The sequence below is a fragment of the Crocuta crocuta genome, unplaced genomic scaffold (assembly GCF_008692635.1).
Source record: "Crocuta crocuta isolate KB4526 unplaced genomic scaffold, BGI_CrCroc_1.0 scaffold130, whole genome shotgun sequence".
Taxonomy (NCBI): Eukaryota; Metazoa; Chordata; class Mammalia; order Carnivora; family Hyaenidae; genus Crocuta; species Crocuta crocuta.
In genome coordinates, this window is record NW_027527920.1 from 5,581,843 (window position 1) to 5,589,920 (window position 8,078).

The window sequence follows — 8,078 nt, forward strand, 5'->3', positions numbered from 1 at the left end:
CCCCCGCTCACTCGCTTTCTCTCAAAATAAATAAATAAACTTAAAAAAACAGAAAATTCTTCAATAGGAAGGAAATCATAAAAGGAGCAAATCTGAAACATAAGCAATTGAAAAAGAATAACAAAAAAATTAAAATGTTGGTAAATATAATAGACTTTCCTTCTCTCGAGCTTTCAAAATTATGTTTGATGGTTGAAGCAAAAATTAAAATGCCGTGTGGTATGGTTCTCAATGTATGTGAGTATATATTTAAGACTATGATAAAAAAGAGGCCAGGGAGACCTAAATGTTTCTACGCGTCATTCAAAACGGTAATACCTTGAGACTGTCTTAGTCTGCTTGCACTACTGTAACAGAATACCACAGACTATGTTTAAACAACAGAAATTTATTTTCTCACAGTTCTGGAGGCTGGGTAAGCAGGATTAGGGTTGCAATTGATTCAGCTCCTGGTGAAAGCTCTCTGCCTGGCTTGTAGATGGCTACCCCCTTGCTATATGCTCACACGACCTCTTCTTTGTGCTCCCACAGAAAACCAGAGGGAGATCTCTTTTCCTCTTCTTCTTCTTTTTTTTTAATGTTTTATTTATTTCTAGGAGAAAGAGAGAGAGAGACAGCGTGAGCAGGGGAGGGTCAGAGAGAGAGGGAGTCACAGACTCTGAAACAGGCTCCAGGCTCCGAGCTGGCAGTCAGCACAGAGTCCGACGTGGGGCTCGAACCCACGAACCGCGAGATCATGAGCCAAGTGAAAGTCGGACGCTCAACCGGCTAAGCCACCCAGGCTCCCCTCCTTTCCTCTTCTTATAGGACCGCCAGTCCTATCCAAGGAGGGTGGAACCCCATGACCTCATTTAACTTTGGTGACCTTCTACAGACCTTATCTCCAAATACAGTCATATTGGGGGAGTAGGGCTTCGACATATGAATTTGGAGAGAAACACAATTCAGCCCACAGCACTAGTGAACTGGGGTTAAGTTATACATGTATAATATAATACCTAGAGTAACCACTGAAAAATATATGAAAGAGATACCTTCAAAAACACTATAGATACAAAGAAGGCATACAAATATCCAAAGGTATACAAAAAGATGCCTAACATCACTAACAATGAGGGAAATGAAAATCAAAATAACAGAGATTGACCTTCATACCTATTAGAGTGGCTATTATTGGGGTGCCTGGGGAGGCTTAGTCGGTTAAACATCCAACTCTTGATTTCAGCTTAGGTCATGATCTCATGGTTCGTGAGTTTGAGCCCCAAATGGGGCTCTGCACTGACAACACGGAGCCTCCTTGGGATTCTTTCTCTCTCCCTCTCTCACTTCTTTGCTCCTTGCTTCTCCCATGCATGCACTCTCTTTCTCTCTCAAAAATAAATAAACATATTTAAAAAATGGCTATTATCACAACACACACACACACACACACACCCTCTAAAACAAATGTAAGGAATCACATGTTTTGTATCTTGAAAAAGGTCATATTTGTTATGCATAAAAATTTAAAATATGCTCTAATTTTTGTGAACTCTAGCTTGAAATTTCCATATTTTATAATACAGACTCGATGAGAGGAAGAAATGGGCTGTGTACTGAGAACAAGTTTCCACTCACACCTGAGCCCTTCAGGGTACAGAGAACCCTAATCTGATAGGATGGCTGATTTCATGTTCTTTCTAGAGAGGAACAGAACGCATCTAATTTCCTCTAGCACCTAAAAGAGGGAATTACTCTAGAAGGATGGTGGTCCACACACCCTCCAATCCTCCCCTCTCCCCTGAAATGACACAGGGAACGTAGTGACTTACCAACTTGAAGAAAGATGTAACGAAAAGCAAAAACAAAAAAACCAAAGGTAGACGCCTGCTTCTAGCTAGGACAGAGTGGCTGATATCAGATTTATTCTGCAGAGGACCGCTATGAAAACCATATTTTTAAATTAAAAAAAAATTTTTTTAATTTATTTCCGAGAGAGAGAGAGACAGCGTGAGCAGGGAAGGGTCAGAAAGAGAGGGCGACACAGAATCCGAAGCAGGCTCCAGACTCTGAGCTGGCTGTCGGCATAAAACCAGGCATGAGCCTAGAAACCACTAACCATGAGATCATGACCTGAGCTGAAGTCGGACGCTTAACTGACTGAGCCACCCAGGCACCCCTGATAACAATATTTTTTAAAAAGCTGCTTTTTGGGGCGCCCGGGTGGCTCAGTCGGTTAAGCATCTGACTCCTGATTTTGGCTCAGGTCATGATCCCACGTTTCATGAGACGGAGCTCTCCCCTCCCCCACCGCCCCACAGCATGGAGCCTGCTTGGGATTCTCTCTGCCCTTCTCCAATGTGCGCCTGTGCACGCGTGTTCTCTCTCTCCCTCTCTCAAAATAAATAAATAAACGTTATAAATTAATTAATTTTTATTTTATGTTTTTTTAAAATTTATTTCTGAGAGAGACAGACAGCATGAGCAGGGGAGGGTCAGAGAGAGAGGGAGACACAGAATCCGAAACAGGCTCCAGACTCTGAGCTGGCTGTCAGCACAGAGCCTGATGCGGGGCTCGAACCCACGAACTGTGAGATTATGACCTGAGCCGAAGTCGGACGCTTTTTAAAAATTTTTAAAAAGCTGCTTTTTGGCTGCATTGGAGAGTGAGCAAGGCCGCCTGTCCTTGAAGAATATCTTAGAGTCAAGAGAAGCACAGTGATCGTGATCTACATTCTCAGTAGCGTTCCTCTTCGAGCTGCGTTGCCAATTCCCAGTTCTGGCAACAGAGACTGCAGAGCAGCAGCCTAGAACCTGCAGCACGTTTAGCGGGCTCTGGAGGGAAAAACTGGAGTCCAGGGCTATCCTGAGTAGCCAGGATTTGAGGAGGGAAGACTCCAGAAATAAAGGGAAATACAAAGAAGTGAGCCTGAAATTCTGTTTATAATCCCCTCTCCAGACATTTGTTGACACCGAAGTTGAGCTCATGAGACTCAGAAAATTAACAGGAAGTTGCTAAGGGACTAAAAAGCTAAGCAGAGATTTTTGGCAAATCTCGCATTTATGGGGAGTCTCCCACTGAGTCTCATGGACGGTCTTTGCTCTAAGGGGTGGACATAGACCAGCTTCAATTCGACCCTGATCTTTGCTCTGTCCAAAAGCAGCCAGAAGGGGCGCCTGGGGGGCTCAGTTGGTTAAACGTCCAACTTCGGCTCACAGTTTGTGAGTTCGAGCCCCATATCGGGCTCTGTGCTGACAGCTCAGAGCCTGGGGCCTGCTTCGGACTCTGTTGTCTCCCTTTCTCTCTGCCCCTCCCCTGCACATGCTCTGTCGCTCGCTATATCAAAAATAAAAAGCAAAAGGAGCCATGAGTCTCCTACACACTTTTTTTAAGTGTAAGAATTTATGCACGTCTTTGGACTCCATAGGCATCTGTAGACTGCGGAGAAGGCTTCGGGTTCTATACCTGAGTGCCCGCTGCAGCCGCACGCAGGTGGCTGAGGCAAGTACAAGGCAGCGACCTGCAGACTCGGTGATCTGGCCCTGTGGGCTCACAAGCGAGGTAAGGTACCCTTGGGGACGCTCATGACACTGCTCATGTCATGGCAGTGGACAACAAGCAACCCCATGGGGTCACGAGGGGTGAGGGTAGCTTGCTGGCAGTCAGGACAGCAAAGCTTCCTTGAAAGACTTGAAATTTATATCAGGCAGGAGAGGCAGCTGGGACTTAACTTGCCAGATGGAGGGGGAAACATGTCCCACCTGCGGGAAACGACAAGGTAGAAAGTGCAACATCAGGGATGAGCCTGGGTCACCGAGGGAAGGTGGGTGGCATTTGAGGTGGAAAGATGGGGTCAAGTCAGATAACAGAAACCTTCCATCCAGGATGGCTGGGACACAACGAGGCGGGGGCTGCTGTACCTCCAGGAGCAGCCGCCCGTGAGGTAGGGATGTTGAAGAGGAGGCCGGATCTGGGGGTGTCCGTGAGGCAGGGTTACAACAACTTCCGGAGCAGAGCAAACGGAGAGAAACTGCATCAGCCCAGGTGCTGGTGCATTAAGGTCTGGGTGGTGGGAACCTAAGAGGAAAAACAAAACAAAACTGAGACTGGTTTGACGGGAGAATTTGGAACATTTATGTCCCTTGCATTCATTTTTTTTTTACCATTTTTATTTTTATTTTTATTTGTTTATTTTTTTTTTACAAATAGTTTATTGTCAAATTAGTTTCCACATAACAGTGCTCATCCCCACAAGTGTCCTCCTCCATGCCCACCCGCCCCCCCCATCCATCAGTCCTCAGTTTTTGTCAGCATTCAAGAGTCTCTCATGGTTTGCTTCTCTCCCTTTCCCCCACCATTTCCCCCCTTCTTCTCCCCCTTGTTCCTCAGTTTAGTTCCTCCTAATCCTCCTATACGTGCAAACATATGATATTTGTCCTTCTCTGCCTGACTTATTTCGCTCAGCATCACACCCTCCAGGTCCATCCATGTTGCTACACATGGCCAGATTTCATTCTTTCTCATGGCCATGTAGTATTCCATGGTATAGATAAACCACATCTTCTTGATCCATTCGTCCGTGGATGGACACTTAGGCTCTTTCCATGTTTTAGCTATTGCGGAGAGTGCTGCTATGAACATGTCCCTTGCATTCAGATACTCACCGTAAACTGCATTATAAGCTAATTTAGTGTTTAATGGTTTTGAATGTGTAAGTATAAATTTGGAGGTTCTTTCCCCCCACCCAATTTTCATCTCCACTCTTTTACCCTAAATGCAAAAATATTGGTCATGTGGTTGGTAAACAGAATTTTTCAGCTTATGTTCTTCAATCCCTGAAAAATATTCTAGTGCCAAAGCGAATCAAACGTATGTAATTAGGAAAAAGTTTTGTATTTGATACTGTTCATCCGTAGCACTTAAAACCAGTTCTATTTAGACTCAGTATTTCAATATTTCTACTCTACACCTGTACTGTCCAACTTACAAACCAACTTATAAGTGTATGAAATGTGGTCAGTCCAAATTGAAATGTGCTAGAAATGTATACAATAAATAAATGTATACAATTTATATTGATTAGTTATTGAAATGATAATGTTTTGAATGTATTGAGTTAAGTAAAATATATTGTTAAAGTGAATTTTGCCTACTTCCTTTTACCTTTTGTTTTTTAAACATGGCTATGAAAAAAAGTGAAATTATACCTGGGTTCACACTTGTAGCTCACATTATATTTCTATTAGACAGTACTATTTAATTTTTTTAATGTTTATTTATTTTTGAGACAGAGAGAGATGGGGGCAGAGAGAGAGGGAGACACAGAATCTGAAGCAGGCTCCAGGCTCTGAGCTGTCAGTACAGAGCCCCATGCGGGGCTCAAAGCCACAAACCGTGAGATCATGACCTGAGCTAAAGTTGGAAGCTTAACCAACTGAGCCACCCAGGCGCCCCTGGGCAGTGCTATTTTAAAAGCTTCATTTGTCTGGAAATATTATGTTATGCAGTGGCCCATTCTGCAGTCAATGACATTAACAGGTGGAAAGGGTTTGCATGCCCAGTGAAATGAGAAGTTTTTCCATGCATTTCTATTTTCTTCCATGCTAAATCTGTGATTTAGTGATAAATCATACAAGTATCTTGAAGCACTTGCTGTTCTGTGCTTTCAAGGACAGCCATTTCTGTGATTATGATTTTCTTTCCCATGGGGGAGGAAATTCGAAAGCGATTTGCAATAAAAATTTCCCTTCGTTAACAAGTTTTAATAATAAATATTTTAGATTATCACTAAAGTATGATAATGTGCCTGCCTAATTTTAGCACCGATTTACAAAATCTACACGCAGCCAGCAGTAGGCCCTTACTGAACAGGTGTGATGTTTTGTTCTTGTTGCTATTATAGAATCGATCTCTTAAGTGTCTTTTTTATTTTTTTTATTTTTTAAATTTTTAAAAATATTTTTTATTTATTTCTAGGAGAGAGAGAGAGACAGTGTGAGCAGGGGAGGGTCAGAGAGAGAGGGAGACACAGACTCTGAAATAGGCTCCAGGCTCTGAGCTGGCAGTCAGCACAGAGCCCGACGTGGGGCTCAAACCCACAAACTGCGAGATCATGACCTAAGCGAAAGTCAGACGCCCAACCGACTAAGCCACCCAGGCCCCCCTTAAGTGTCTTTTTTAAATTTATTTTTGAGAGAGAACGAGCGGGAGAGGGACAGAGGATCCCTGAGCTGAAATCAGATGCTCAACTGGCTGAGCCACCCAGGCGCCCCTTGGTTTTTTGTTTGTTTTGGATTTTTGTAAAGTGTATTTATTTATTTTGAGAGCAAAAAGGGCAGCGTGAGTCAAAGAGGAACACAAAGAAAGAGAGGGAATCCCCAGCAGGCTCTGCACTGACAGCACGGATCCCAATGCGGGGCTTGAACCACGAGCCATGAGATCATGACCTGAGCCAAAACCAAGAGTAGGTTGCTCACCCAACTGAGCCCCCCAGGTGCGCCTCTTTAGTGACTTTTCATCTACAGCAGTTGCCTTGCTGCTGTTGCTTCCCCCCCACCCCGCCCTTTTTTTATGGCCTTGGCTTTTTGAAGATTTTAGGTCAACTGTCTTAGGGAATAGTCCCACTATTCCCTGAATTCCTGGAAAACGAAGATCAGGTCTAGAGAAGCCTGATTACGTTCAGGCCACACATTTTAGTAAGAATAATAGTTGATGTTGTATACTTACTACTGCATCATATTCGGAAACACGTATGTTAGTTTTTCTACCATTCACGATGTTTAAATTGATCACGTGTTTAAAATAGTAATTGCCAGATTTCTCCACTGCAAAGGTGTATGTTTCCATTTGCCATTAAAAATAATCTGGGAGATGATACCATGTGAATGTTCCGTTTCCTAATAATTGCTCACTTAATGGTTGTAGCACCTATTACCAAACCCTTGCTTGAACCAATTATTTCGTTAGGAGTTGCAAAATGGTGATTTCTAAATCCTCTAATTCCTTTTACATCTATTAGCTGGGACTCTTCTATAAAGAATCTCTCTTTCCTTTTTATTACCGTGAATTCATGGATTGTTATTTATGCCATATTTTAAATTCAAGTGTAGTCATTACTCATTTTGATGCTCAAGTCGTCCCAAATTTGGCCAGTGTGCTTTAGACAGGCCCCATCCCTGTTTAAGCACTTCCTTGCTCAATACCCCAGGCTCACCTTGTCCTTTCTCCACCACAGATCGAGTTTCTTTTAGTGAAGAAACATAGTTAGAAGCCAAGATCTGGACGTTAGGTATGCTCAGTGCACGAGGCCTCTCAATGAATGTTTTTTTTAAATTGAGATATAATTCACATACCGTAAAATTACCCCTTAAAAAGTGAATAATTCAAAATACAAATTGAAATCACAATAGGTGCTCACTTTCGCAGCACACATACTAAAACTGGAACAATACAAAGATTAGTATGGCCCCTGCACAAAGATGACATGCACATTTGTGAACTGTAAAAAAAAAAAATCCACAATGAGATATCATTTCACATACATTAAGATGGCTATCATGAGAGGGGCACCTGGGTGGCTCAGTCGGTTCAGCATCCAACTTTGGCTCAGATCATGATCTTGCAGTTTGTGAGTTCAAGCCCTGCGGCGGGCTCTGTGCTGACAGCTCAGAGCCTGGAGCCTGCTTCGGATTCTGTGTCTCCCTCTCTCTCTCTGCCCCTTCCCCACTCATGCTCTATCCCTGTCTCTGAAAAGTGAATAAACCTTAAACAAATTTTAAAAAGAAGATGGCTTCATAAGAAAACATTTTAAACAGAAAATAACAAAGGTAGGGGAGTTTGTGGAAAAACTAGAACACTTGTGTGTTGCTGGTGGGAATGTGAAATGGTGCAGCCACTGTGGAAAACACTATGGCAATTCCTCAAAAGATTAAAAAAAGAACGTCCCTATGACCCAGAAATTCCAGTCTTAGGTATATACTCCTAAGTATTGAAAGCAGAGTCTCGGGGGTGGGGGGGAGGTTTAACCATGTTCATTGTAGCATTAGTCACATTAGCCAAAACATGGAAGAAACTTAAGTGCTTGTCAACAGATGAATGG

At 43.0% G+C, this 8,078-nt stretch overlaps 1 non-coding gene across 1 annotated transcript; it reads left to right on the forward strand.

The window, feature by feature from the left end:
- The first annotated feature begins 7,389 nt into the window (after positions 1-7,389).
- On the forward strand, positions 7,390-7,493 carry LOC144219123 (U6 spliceosomal RNA). Its single transcript, XR_013331315.1, has one exon. It is a non-coding gene; the product is annotated as a U6 spliceosomal RNA (small nuclear RNA).
- The last annotated feature ends 585 nt before the right edge of the window (positions 7,494-8,078 follow it).